Genomic DNA, 15,387 nt, shown 5'->3' with positions numbered 1-15,387 from the left:
GAGGATAAAATTGTTCATTAGGTCAAGATCTATCTGCCCTGAAATTTTCAGACCAATCAGGCAACCCGTTGTTGGGTTGCTGCCCCTGAATTGGTATTTTTAAGAAAATTTTGCAGCTTTTGGTTATTATCTTGAATATTGTTATAGATAGAGATAAACTGTTAACAGCAATAATGTACAGCAAAGTTAGATCTACAAATAAGGCAACATGACCAAAATTGTCAATTGACCCCTTAAGGAGTTATTGCCCTTTATAGTCAATTTTTTACAATTTTCATAAATTTTGTAAATTTTTGTGAATTTTTACAAAGTATTTTCCACTGTAACTACCGGGCCAAGTTCATTATAGATAGAGATAATAGTAAGGAGCAAGAATGTTCAGTAAAGTAAGATCTACAAACACATCACCATCACCAAAACACAATTTTGTCATGAATCCATCTGTGTCCTTTGTTTAATATGCACATAGACCAAGGTGAGCGACACAGGCTCTTTAGAGCCTCTAGTTCTAGTTTCCAGACAATTACTTGTGTTCAAGTGTATGGATCTCTCTGAAATTGTACTGCAAGGTACCATACCACAAAGGGAAGGCTGGGATTGATTTTGGGGGTAATTGCCTCAAAATTTTAGGAATGAGGGGCCAAAAGGGGAAAAAACAAGCATTTTTCTAGTTTCAGGACAATTACTTGTGTGTAAGTGTATGGATCTTTATGAAATTGTACTACAATGTTCCATATCACAAGAGGAAAGCTGGGTTTGAGTTTGGGGGTAATTGCCCTAAACGTTTAGGAATTTGGGGCCAAAAAGGGGCCTAAAAACAAGCATTTTTCTAGTTTCCAGACAATAACTTGTGTTCAAGTGTATGGATCTCTCTGAAATTGTACTGCAAGGTACCATACCACAAAGGGAAGGCTGGGATTGAGTTTGGGGGTGATGAATCATAAGGGGGTTCAAAATTAAACTTAGGGGAGGGATTTTTTTTATCTTTAAAATTTTCCATTTTATAAATGGGTTATTTCTGATTTATATATAAAAGCAAATAATAATGATATGGTTTGAATAGGTAAATTAAAATTTTTTAAGTTCTTGGACCACATTCATTCTGTGTCAGAAACCTATGCTGTGTCAAATATTTAATCACAATCCAAATTCAGTGCTGTATCAAGCTTGAATGTTGTGTCCATACTTGCCCCAACTGTTCAGGGTTCGACCTCTGCGGTCGTATCAAGCTGAGCCAAGCGGAGCATTTTATTGGTTATTATCTTGAATATTATTATAGAAAGAGATAAACTGTAAACAGCAATAATGTTCAGCAAAGTAAGATCTACAAATAAGTCGTGATGACCAAAATTGTCAGTCAACCCCTTTAGGAGTAATTGCCCTTTATAGTCAATTTTTAACAATTTTTCGTAAATTTTTGTAATTTTTTACAAAAATCTTCTCCTCTGAAACTACTTAGACAAATTTAACCAAACTTGTCCACACTCATCATTAGGGTATATAGTTTAAAAAATGTGTCCGATGACCCCGCCCGCGAACCAAGATGGCCGACATGGCTAAAAAATAGTACATAGGGTAAAATGCAGTTTTTGGCTCATATCTCTGAAACCAAAGCATTTAGAGCAAATCTAATTAGGATAAAATTGTTCAAATTGTCAGTCGACCCCTTTAGGAGTTATTGCCCTTTATAGTCAATTTTTAACAATTTTTCGTAAATTTTTGTTATCTTTAACAAAAATCTTCTTCTCTGAAACTACTGAGACAAATTTAACCATACTTGGCCATAATCATTATTAGGGTATCTAGTTTAAAAAATTTGTCCGATGACCCCGCCTTCCTACCATCATGGCCGACATGGTTAAAAATAGAACATAGGGGTAAAATGCAGTTTTTGGTTTATATATATCTCTGAAACTAAAGCATTTAGAGCAAATATGACGGTGGCAAAAATGTTCATCAGATTTAGATTTATCTGTCCTGAAAATTTTAGACGAATCGACAAACCCGTTGTTGGGTTGCTGCCCCTGAGTTAGTAATTTTACAGAAATTTTGCAGTTTTTATACGGCCGCAAAAAAATTTTGCGGTCGTATATTGGTATGACGTTGGCGTCGTCGTCGTCCGAAGACACATTAGTTTTCGCACTCTAACTTTAGTTTAAGTGAATGGATCTCTTTGAAATTTGACCATAAGGTTCAATACCACAAAAGGAAGGTGGGGATTGATTTTGGGGGCTATGGTACCAACAGTTAAGGAATAAGGGGCCAAAAATAAGCATTTTCTAGTTTCCAGACAATAACTGTGGAACGGTGTATGGATCTCTCTGAAATTATACTACATTTTTCCATACCACAAAGGGATGGTTAGGATTTGCTTTGGGGGGTTATGGCTCAAACCGTTTAGGAATTAGGGGCAAAAAAGGGGGAAAAACAAGGTTGTCTGGTTAATGGACAAATACTTTAGTACAAAACATAATTTAAAGCAGTGTAAGGGAGATAAATCAAATACATCATTGAAATTATCTCCCTTACACTGCTTTTAAATTATGTATAAAGTAATGATTAATGAACAATTAAGATAATTTAAAACAGTGTAAGGGAGGTAATCCAAATACAAGGTTCTGGTTACTTCCCTTACACTGCTTTTAAATTATGTTTAAAGAAATGCATATTTATAAAGGAAGACCAGTAAAAATATCTGCAAATGTTGCATCCATATGAAAGATTTGACACTATATTTTAAATTCTATTATAAAATTGATTAAGTTAGCACTATGGTAAATTTAAATGGGTAATTATGGTTGCAAACTCCATTGGAAATTTGATTGAGATTATGACCATATCTTGAGGGAAAGAATTTTTTTGGGGAAAAAAGGGGGGGTGGGGGGTAAAAAGAAATTGTGGGGGGTCAATTTTTTCTCATTTCAGATGTCAGAAATTAAAAAGAATTATTCTTCAAATATTATTTTTTTTTCAAATTTCAAATATTGAAAAATTTCAAGAAGTAATCTTTAATTGCACAGTATGGCGCATTAGATTTGTAAAATCTTTGACCACATTTATTTATTTGTTATGCCAAATCTAACCGTGTATTTAGATTTTCAAATTGGTCTACATTAAGGTCCAAAGGGTCCAAAATTAAACTTTGTTTGATTTTAACAAAAGTTGAATATATGGGGTTCTTTGATATGCTGAATCTAAACATGTATTTAGATTTTTGATTTTTGGCCCAGTTTTCAAGTTGGTCCAAATTGGGGTCCAAAATTTAACTTTGTTTGATTTCAACAAAAATTGAATATATGGGGTTCTTTGATATGCTGAATCTAACCATGTATTTAGATTTTTTATTTGTGTACCCCGCTATCAAATTGGTTCATATTGAGGTCAAAAGGGTCCAAAATTAAACTTCGTTTGATTTCATCAAAAATTGAATTATTTGGGTTCTTTGATATGCCAAATCTAACCGTGTATTTAGATTTTTAATTTTGGTTCCTGTTTTTTTAAATTTGTCTACATTAAGGTCCAAAGGGTCCAAAATTAAACTTAGTTTGATTATAACAAAAATTGAATTCTTGGGGTTCTTTGATATGCTGAATCTAAACATGTGTTTAGATTTTTGATTATGGGCCCAGTTTTCAAGTTGGTCCAAGTTGGGGTCTTAAATTAAACTTTGTTTGATTTCAACAAAAATTGAATATATGGGGTTCTTTGATATGCTAAATCTAAACATGTATTTTGATTTTAGATTTTTTGGCCCAGTTTTCAAGTTGGTCCAAATTGGGGTCCAAAATTAAACTTTGTTTGATTTCAACAAAAATTGAATATATGGGGTTCTTTAATATGCTGAATCTAACCATGTATTTAGATTTTTTATTTGTGTACCCCGCTATCAAATTGGTTCATATTGAGGTCAAAAGGGTCCAAAATTAAACTTTGTTTGATTTCATCAAAAATTGAATTATTGGGGTTCTTTGACATGCCAAATCTAACCGTGTATTTAGATTTTTAATTTTGGGTCCCGTTTTTTAAATTGTCTACATTAAGGTCCAAAGGGTCCAAAATTAAACTTAGTTTGATTTTAACAAAAATTGAATTCTTGGGGTTCTTTGATATGCTGAATCTAAACATGTGTTTAGATTTTTGATTATGGGCCCAGTTTTCAAGTTTGTCCAAGTTGGGGTCCAAAATTAAACTTTTTTTGTTTGATTTCAAAAAAAATTGAATATATGGGGTTCTTTGATATGCTGAATCTAACCATGTATTTTGATTTTGGACATTGGACCATAATAGGTAAATTAAAAAAATTCAAGTTCTTAGACCACATTCTTTCTGTGTCAGAAACCTATGCTGTGTCAAATATTTAATCACAATCCAAATTCAGAGCTGTATCAAGCTTGAATGTTGTGTCCATACTTGCCCCAACTGTTCAGGGTTCGACCTCTGCGGTCGTATCAAGCTGCGCCCAGCGAAGCATTTTATTTGTTATTATCTTAGATATCATTATAATATCTAATATCTAATGCTATTAATTATGATTTTAACCTTATTTTACATGATTTTCAAAGCATCAGTAAATACAGGTGAGCGACACAGGCTCTTGAGAGCCTCTAGTTTATAGAACCCTCAAATTTTTTGCGTTCGTATTATGTTATGGAGATGTTGGCGTCCGGAGACATTTTGGTTTGTAGACTATAAATTGAGTATTAGTGTATGGATCTGTATGAAATTTTAGCACAAGGTTCCATACCACAATAGGAGGGTTGGGATTGATTTTGAGGGTTATTGTCGTAGCTGTTTTGTAATTCGGGGCCAAAAAAAACAATTATTTTTCTGGTTCACAGACAATAACTTTAGTATAAGAGTATAGATCTCTATGATATTTTACCACAAGGTTCTATACTTCAAAGGGAAGGTTGGATTTGATTTTGGGGGTCATGGCCCAAACCGTTTAGGAATTCGGGATTTTCTGCTTTACGGACACTTATTGAGTATAAGTCTATGGATTGCTATTGTATTGTGCCACAAGGTGTTATACCATAAAAGGAAGGTTGGGATTGATTTTAGGGGTTATGACACATTGGTATGACGTTGGCGTCGTCGTCGTCCGAAGACACATTAGTTTTCGCACTCTAACTTTAGTTTAAGTGAATGGATCTCTTTGAAATTTGACCATAAGGTTCAATACCACAAAAGGAAGGTGGGGATTGATTTTGGGGGCTATGGTACCAACAGTTAAGGAATAAGGGGCCAAAAATAAGCATTTTCTAGTTTCCAGACAATAACTGTGGAACGGTGTATGGATCTCTCTGAAATTATACTACATTTTTCCATACCACAAAGGGATGGTTAGGATTTGCTTTGGGGGGTTATGGCTCAAACCGTTTAGGAATTAGGGGCAAAAAAGGGGGAAAAACAAGGTTGTCTGGTTAATGGACAAATACTTTAGTACAAAACATAATTTAAAGCAGTGTAAGGGAGATAAATCAAATACATCATTGAAATTATCTCCCTTACACTGCTTTTAAATTATGTATAAAGTAATGATTAATGAACAATTAAGATAATTTAAAACAGTGTAAGGGAGGTAATCCAAATACAAGGTTCTGGTTACTTCCCTTACACTGCTTTTAAATTATGTTTAAAGAAATGCATATTTATAAAGGAAGACCAGTAAAAATATCTGCAAATGTTGCATCCATATGAAAGATTTGACACTATATTTTAAATTCTATTATAAAATTGATTAAGTTAGCACTATGGTAAATTTAAATGGGTAATTATGGTTGCAAACTCCATTGGAAATTTGATTGAGATTATGACCATATCTTGAGGGAAAGAATTTTTTTGGGGAAAAAAGGGGGGTGGGGGGTAAAAAGAAATTGTGGGGGGTCAATTTTTTCTCATTTCAGATGTCAGAAATTAAAAAGAACTATTCTTCAAATATTATTTTTTTTTCAAATTTCAAATATTGAAAAATTTCAAGAAGTAATCTTTAATTGCACAGTATGGCGCATTAGATTTGTAAAATCTTTGACCACATTTATTTATTTGTTATGCCAAATCTAACCGTGTATTTAGATTTTCAAATTGGTCTACATTAAGGTCCAAAGGGTCCAAAATTAAACTTTGTTTGATTTTAACAAAAATTGAATATATGGGGTTCTTTGATATGCTGAATCTAAACATGTATTTAGATTTTTGATTTTTGGCCCAGTTTTCAAGTTGGTCCAAATTGGGGTCCAAAATTTAACTTTGTTTGATTTCAACAAAAATTGAATATATGGGGTTCTTTGATATGCTGAATCTAACCATGTATTTAGATTTTTTATTTGTGTACCCCGCTATCAAATTGGTTCATATTGAGGTCAAAAGGGTCCAAAATTAAACTTCGTTTGATTTCATCAAAAATTGAATTATTGGGGTTCTTTGATATGCCAAATCTAACCGTGTATTTAGATTTTTAATTTTGGTCCTGTTTTTTTAAAATTTGTCTACATTAAGGTCCAAAGGGTCCAAAATTAAACTTAGTTTGATTATAACAAAAATTGAATTCTTGGGGTTCTTTGATATGCTGAATCTAAACATGTGTTTAGATTTTTGATTATGGGCCCAGTTTTCAAGTTGGTCCAAGTTGAAGTCTTAAATTAAACTTTGTTTGATTTCAACAAAAATTGAATATATGGGGTTCTTTGATATGCTAAATCTAAACATGTATTTAGATTTTAGATTTTTGGCCCAGTTTTCAAGTTGGTCCAAATTGGGGTCCAAAATTAAACTTTGTTTGATTTCAACAAAAATTGAATATATGGGGTTCTTTAATATGCTGAATCTAACCATGTATTTAGATTTTTTATTTGTGGGCCCGTTATCAAATTGGTTCATATTGAGGTCAAAAGGGTCCAAAATTAAACTTTGTTTGATTTCATCAAAAATTGAATTATTGGGGTTCTTTGACATGCCAAATCTAACCGTGTATTTAGATTTTTAATTTTGGGTCCCGTTTTTTAAATTGTCTACATTAAGGTCCAAAGGGTCCAAAATTAAACTTAGTTTGATTTTAACAAAAATTGAATTCTTGGGGTTCTTTGATATGCTGAATCTAAACATGTGTTTAGATTTTTGATTATGGGCCCAGTTTTCAAGTTTGTCCAAGTTGGGGTCCAAAATTAAACTTTTTTTGTTTGATTTCAACAAAAATTGAATATATGGGGTTCTTTGATATGCTGAATCTAACCATGTATTTTGATTTTGGACATTGGACCATAATAGGTAAATTAAAAAAATTCAAATTCTTAGACCACATTCTTTCTGTGTCAGAAACCTATGCTGTGTCAAATATTTAATCACAATCCAAATTCAGAGCTGTATCAAGCTTGAATGTTGTGTCCATACTTGCCCCAACTGTTCAGGGTTCGACCTCTGCGGTCGTATCAAGCTGCGCCCAGCGAAGCATTTTATTTGTTATTATCTTAGATATCATTATAATATCTAATATCTAATGCTATTAATTATGATTTTAACCTTATTTTACATGATTTTCAAAGCATCAGTAAATACAGGTGAGCGACACAGGCTCTTGAGAGCCTCTAGTTTATAGAACCCTCAATTTTTTGCGTTCGTATTATGTTATGGAGATGTTGGCGTCCGGAGACATTTTGGTTTGTAGACTATAAATTGAGTATTAGTGTATGGATCTGTATGAAATTTTAGCACAAGGTTCCATACCACAATAGGAGGGTTGGGATTGATTTTGAGGGTTATTGTCGTAGCTGTTTTGTAATTCGGGGCCAACAAAAACAATTATTTTTCTGGTTCACAGACAATAACTTTAGTATAAGAGTATAGATCTCTATGATATTTTACCACAAGGTTCTATACTTCAAAGGGAAGGTTGGATTTGATTTTGGGGGTCATGGCCCAAACCGTTTAGGAATTCGGGATTTTCTGCTTTACGGACACTTATTGAGTATAAGTCTATGGATTGCTATTGTATTGTGCCACAAGGTGTTATACCATAAAAGGAAGGTTGGGATTGATTTTAGGGGTTATGACACATTGGTATGACGTTGGCGTCGTCGTCGTCCGAAGACACATTAGTTTTCGCACTCTAACTTTAGTTTAAGTGAATGGATCTCTTTGAAATTTTACCATAAGGTTCAATACCACAAAAGGAAGGTGGGGATTGATTTTGGGGGCTATGGTACCAACAGTTAAGGAATAAGGGGCCAAAAATAAGCATTTTCTAGTTTCCAGACAATAACTGTGGAACGGTGTATGGATCTCTCTGAAATTATACTACATTTTTCCATACCACAAAGGGATGGTTAGGATTTGCTTTGGGGGGTTATGGCTCAAACCGTTTAGGAATTAGGGGCAAAAAAGGGGGAAAAACAAGGTTGTCTGGTTAATGGACAAATACTTTAGTACAAAACATAATTTAAAGCAGTGTAAGGGAGATAAATCAAATACATCATTGAAATTATCTCCCTTACACTGCTTTTAAATTATGTATAAAGTAATGATTAATGAACAATTAAGATAATTTAACAGTGTAAGGGAGGTAATCCAAATACAAGGTTCTGGTTACTTTCCTTACACTGCTTTTAAATTATGTTTAAAGAAATGCATATTTATAAAGGAAGACCAGTAAAAATATCTGCAAATGTTGCATCCATATGAAAGATTTGACACTATATTTTAAATTCTATTATAAAATTGATTAAGTTAGCACTATGGTAAATTTAAATGGGTAATTATGGTTGCAAACTCCATTGGAAATTTGATTGAGATTATGACCATATCTTGAGGGAAAGAATTTTTTTGGGGAAAAAAGGGGGGTGGGGGGTAAAAAGAAATTGTGGGGGGTCAATTTTTTCTCATTTCAGATGTCAGAAATTAAAAAGAATTATTCTTCAAATATTATTTTTTTTTCAAATTTCAAATATTGAAAAATTTCAAGAAGTAATCTTTAATTGCACAGTATGGCGCATTAGATTTGTAAAATCTTTGACCACATTTATTTATTTGTTATGCCAAATCTAACCGTGTATTTAGATTTTCAAATTGGTCTACATTAAGGTCCAAAGGGTCCAAAATTAAACTTTGTTTGATTTTAACAAAAGTTGAATATATGGGGTTCTTTGATATGCTGAATCTAAACATGTATTTAGATTTTTGATTTTTGGCCCAGTTTTCAAGTTGGTCCAAATTGGGGTCCAAAATTTAACTTTGTTTGATTTCAACAAAAATTGAATATATGGGGTTCTTTGATATGCTGAATCTAACCATGTATTTAGATTTTTTATTTGTGTACCCCGCTATCAAATTGGTTCATATTGAGGTCAAAAGGGTCCAAAATTAAACTTCGTTTGATTTCATCAAAAATTGAATTATTGGGGTTCTTTGATATGCCAAATCTAACCGTGTATTTAGATTTTTAATTTTGGGTCCTGTTTTTTTAAATTTGTCTACATTAAGGTCCAAAGGGTCCAAAATTAAACTTAGTTTGATTATAACAAAAATTGAATTCTTGGGGTTCTTTGATATGCTGAATCTAAACATGTGTTTAGATTTTTGATTATGGGCCCAGTTTTCAAGTTGGTCCAAGTTGGGGTCTTAAATTAAACTTTGTTTGATTTCAACAAAAATTGAATATATGGGGTTCTTTGATATGCTAAATCTAAACATGTATTTTGATTTTAGATTTTTGGCCCAGTTTTCAAGTTGGTCCAAATTGGGGTCCAAAATTAAACTTTGTTTGATTTCAACAAAAAATGAATATATGGGGTTCTTTAATATGCTGAATCTAACCATGTATTTAGATTTTTTATTTGTGGGCCCGCTATCAAATTGGTTCATATTGAGGTCAAAAGGGTCCAAAATTAAACTTTGTTTGATTTCATCAAAAATTGAATTATTGGGGTTCTTTGACATGCCAAATCTAACCGTGTATTTAGATTTTTGATTTTGGGTCCCGTTTTTTAAATTGTCTACATTAAGGTCCAAAGGGTCCAAAATTAAACTTAGTTTGATTTTAACAAAAATTGAATTCTTGGGGTTCTTTGATATGCTGAATCTAAACATGTGTTTAGATTTTTGATTATGGGCCCAGTTTTCAAGTTTGTCCAAGTTGGGGTCCAAAATTAAACTTTTTTTGTTTGATTTCAACAAAAATTGAATATATGGGGTTCTTTGATATGCTGAATCTAACCATGTATTTTGATTTTGGACATTGGACCATAATAGGTAAATTAAAAAAATTCAAGTTCTTAGACCACATTCTTTCTGTGTCAGAAACCTATGCTGTGTCAAATATTTAATCACAATCCAAATTCAGAGCTGTATCAAGCTTGAATGTTGTGTCCATACTTGCCCCAACTGTTCAGGGTTCGACCTCTGCGGTCGTATCAAGCTGCGCCCAGCGAAGCATTTTATTTGTTATTATCTTAGATATCATTATAATATCTAATATCTAATGCTATTAATTATGATTTTAACCTTATTTTACATGATTTTCAAAGCATCAGTAAATACAGGTGAGCGACACAGGCTCTTGAGAGCCTCTAGTTTATAGAACCCTCAAATTTTTTGCGTTCGTATTATGTTATGGAGATGTTGGCGTCCGGAGACATTTTGGTTTGTAGACTATAAATTGAGTATTAGTGTATGGATCTGTATGAAATTTTAGCACAAGGTTCCATACCACAATAGGAGGGTTGGGATTGATTTTGAGGGTTATTGTCGTAGCTGTTTTGTAATTCGGGGCCAACAAAAACAATTATTTTTCTGGTTCACAGACAATAACTTTAGTATAAGAGTATAAATCTCTATGATATTTTACCACAAGGTTCTATACTTCAAAGGGAAGGTTGGATTTGATTTTGGGGGTCATGGCCCAAACCGTTTAGGAATTCGGGATTTTCTGCTTTACGGACACTTATTGAGTATAAGTCTATGGATTGCTATTGTATTGTGCCACAAGGTGTTATACCATAAAAGGAAGGTTGGGATTGATTTTAGGGGTTATGACACATTGGTATGACGTTGGCGTCGTCGTCGTCCGAAGACACATTAGTTTTCGCACTCTAACTTTAGTTTAAGTGAATGGATCTCTTTGAAATTTTACCATAAGGTTCAATACCACAAAAGGAAGGTGGGGATTGATTTTGGGGGCTATGGTACCAACAGTTAAGGAATAAGGGGCCAAAAATAAGCATTTTCTAGTTTCCAGACAATAACTGTGGAACGGTGTATGGATCTCTCTGAAATTATACTACATTTTTCCATACCACAAAGGGATGGTTAGGATTTGCTTTGGGGGGTTATGGCTCAAACCGTTTAGGAATTAGGGGCAAAAAAGGGGGAAAAACAAGGTTGTCTGGTTAATGGACAAATACTTTAGTACAAAACATAATTTAAAGCAGTGTAAGGGAGATAAATCAAATACATCATTGAAATTATCTCCCTTACACTGCTTTTAAATTATGTATAAAGTAATGATTAATGAACAATTAAGATAATTTAAAACAGTGTAAGGGAGGTAATCCAAATACAAGGTTCTGGTTACTTCCCTTACACTGCTTTTAAATTATGTTTAAAGAAATGCATATTTATAAAGGAAGACCAGTAAAAATATCTGCAAATGTTGCATCCATACGAAAGATTTGACACTATATTTTAAATTCTATTATAAAATTGATTAAGTTAGCACTATGGTAAATTTAAATGGGTAATTATGGTTGCAAACTCCATTGGAAATTTGATTGAGATTATGACCATATCTTGAGGGAAAGAATTTTTTGGGGGAAAAAAGGGGGGGTGGGGGGTAAAAAGAAATTGTGGGGGTCAATTTTTTCTCATTTCAGATGTCAGAAATTAAAAAGAATTATTCTTCAAATATTATTTTTTTTTCAAATTTCAAATATTGAAAAATTTCAAGAAGTAATCTTTAATTGCACAGTATGGCGCATTAGATTTGTAAAATCTTTGACCACATTTATTTATTTGTTATGCCAAATCTAACCGTGTATTTAGATTTTCAAATTGGTCTACATTAAGGTCCAAAGGGTCCAAAATTAAACTTTGTTTGATTTTAACAAAAATTGAATATATGGGGTTCTTTGATATGCTGAATCTAAACATGTATTTAGATTTTTGATTTTTGGCCCAGTTTTCAAGTTGGTCCAAATTGGGGTCCAAAATTTAACTTTGTTTGATTTCAACAAAAATTGAATATATGGGGTTCTTTGATATGCTGAATCTAACCATGTATTTAGATTTTTTATTTGTGTACCCCGCTATCAAATTGGTTCATATTGAGGTCAAAAGGGTCCAAAATTAAACTTCGTTTGATTTCATCAAAAATTGAATTATTGGGGTTCTTTGATATGCCAAATCTAACCGTGTATTTAGATTTTTAATTTTGGTCCTGTTTTTTAAAATTTGTCTACATTAAGGTCCAAAGGGTCCAAAATTAAACTTAGTTTGATTATAACAAAAATTGAATTCTTGGGGTTCTTTGATATGCTGAATCTAAACATGTGTTTAGATTTTTGATTATGGGCCCAGTTTTCAAGTTGGTCCAAGTTGGGGTCTTAAATTAAACTTTGTTTGATTTCAACAAAAATTGAATATATGGGGTTCTTTGATATGCTAAATCTAAACATGTATTTAGATTTTAGATTTTTGGCCCAGTTTTCAAGTTGGTCCAAATTGGGGTCCAAAATTAAACTTTGTTTGATTTCAACAAAAATTGAATATACGGGGTTCTTTAATATGCTGAATCTAACCATGTATTTAGATTTTTTATTTGTGGGCCCGCTATCAAATTGGTTCATATTGAGGTCAAAAGGGTCCAAAATTAAACTTTGTTTGATTTCATAAAAAATTGAATTATTGGGGTTCTTTGACATGCCAAATCTAACCGTGTATTTAGATTTTTAATTTTGGGTCCCGTTTTTTAAATTGTCTACATTAAGGTCCAAAGGGTCCAAAATTAAACTTAGTTTGATTTTAACAAAAATTGAATTCTTGGGGTTCTTTGATATGCTGAATCTAAACATGTGTTTAGATTTTTGATTATGGGCCCAGTTTTCAAGTTTGTCCAAGTTGGGGTCCAAAATTAAACTTTTTTTGTTTGATTTCAACAAAAATTGAATATATGGGGTTCTTTGATATGCTGAATCTAACCATGTATTTTGATTTTGGACATTGGACCATAATAGGTAAATTAAAAAAATTCAAGTTCTTAGACCACATTCTTTCTGTGTCAGAAACCTATGCTGTGTCAAATATTTAATCACAATCCAAATTCAGAGCTGTATCAAGCTTGAATGTTGTGTCCATACTTGCCCCAACTGTTCAGGGTTCGACCTCTGCGGTCGTATCAAGCTGCGCCCAGCGAAGCATTTTATTTGTTATTATCTTAGATATCATTATAATATCTAATATCTAATGCTATTAATTATGATTTTAACCTTATTTTACATGATTTTCAAAGCATCAGTAAATACAGGTGAGCGACACAGGCTCTTGAGAGCCTCTAGTTTATAGAACCCTCAAATTTTTTGCGTTCGTATTATGTTATGGAGATGTTGGCGTCCGGAGACATTTTGGTTTGTAGACTATAAATTGAGTATTAGTGTATGGATCTGTATGAAATTTTAGCACAAGGTTCCATACCACAATAGGAGGGTTGGGATTGATTTTGAGGGTTATTGTCGTAGCTGTTTTGTAATTCGGGGCCAACAAAAACAATTATTTTTCTGGTTCACAGACAATAACTTTAGTATAAGAGTATAGATCTCTATGATATTTTACCACAAGGTTCTATACTTCAAAGGGAAGGTTGGATTTGATTTTGGGGGTCATGGCCCAAACCGTTTAGGAATTCGGGATTTTCTGCTTTACGGACACTTATTGAGTATAAGTCTATGGATTGCTATTGTATTGTGCCACAAGGTGTTATACCATAAAAGGAAGGTTGGGATTGATTTTAGGGGTTATGACACATTGGTATGACGTTGGCGTCGTCGTCGTCCGAAGACACATTAGTTTTCGCACTCTAACTTTAGTTTAAGTGAATGGATCTCTTTGAAATTTTACCATAAGGTTCAATACCACAAAAGGAAGGTGGGGATTGATTTTGGGGGCTATGGTACCAACAGTTAAGGAATAAGGGGCCAAAAATAAGCATTTTCTAGTTTCCAGACAATAACTGTGGAACGGTGTATGGATCTCTCTGAAATTATACTACATTTTTCCATACCACAAAGGGATGGTTAGGATTTGCTTTGGGGGGTTATGGCTCAAACCGTTTAGGAATTAGGGGCAAAAAAGGGGGAAAAACAAGGTTGTCTGGTTAATGGACAAATACTTTAGTACAAAACATAATTTAAAGCAGTGTAAGGGAGATAAATCAAATACATCATTGAAATTATCTCCCTTACACTGCTTTTAAATTATGTATAAAGTAATGATTAATGAACAATTAAGATAATTTAACAGTGTAAGGGAGGTAATCCAAATACAAGGTTCTGGTTACTTTCCTTACACTGCTTTTAAATTATGTTTAAAGAAATGCATATTTATAAAGGAAGACCAGTAAAAATATCTGCAAATGTTGCATCCATATGAAAGATTTGACACTATATTTTAAATTCTATTATAAAATTGATTAAGTTAGCACTATGGTAAATTTAAATGGGTAATTATGGTTGCAAACTCCATTGGAAATTTGATTGAGATTATGACCATATCTTGAGGGAAAGAATTTTTCGGGGAAAAAGGGGGGGGGGGGGGGTGGGGGTAAAAAGAAATTGTGGGGGGTCAATTTTTTCTCATTTCAGATGTCAGAAATTAAAAAGAATTATTCTTCAAATATTATTTTTTTTTTCAAATTTCAAATATTGAAAAATTTCAAGAAGTAATCTTTAATTGCACAGTATGGCGCATTAGATTTGTAAAATCTTTGACCACATTTATTTATTTGTTATGCCAAATCTAACCGTGTATTTAGATTTTCAAATTGGTCTACATTAAGGTCCAAAGGGTCCAAAATTAAACTTTGTTTGATTTTAACAAAAGTTGAATATATGGGGTTCTTTGATATGCTGAATCTAAACATGTATTTAGATTTTTGATTTTTGGCCCAGTTTTCAAGTTGGTCCAAATTGGGGTCCAAAATTTAACTTTGTTTGATTTCAACAAAAATTGAATATATGGGGTTCTTTGATATGCTGAATCTAACCATGTATTTAGATTTTTTATTTGTGTACCCCGCTATCAAATTGGTTCATATTGAGGTCAAAAGGGTCCAAAATTAAACTTCGTTTGATTTCATCAAAAATTGAATTATTGGGGTTCTTTGATATGCCAAATCTAACCGTGTAT

This window comes from Mytilus californianus, unplaced genomic scaffold (genome assembly GCF_021869535.1).
Source record: "Mytilus californianus isolate M0D057914Y unplaced genomic scaffold, xbMytCali1.0.p SCAF_7, whole genome shotgun sequence".
NCBI classification, from domain to species: Eukaryota; Metazoa; Mollusca; class Bivalvia; order Mytilida; family Mytilidae; genus Mytilus; species Mytilus californianus.
Note: the sequence above shows the minus strand (reverse complement) of the source record.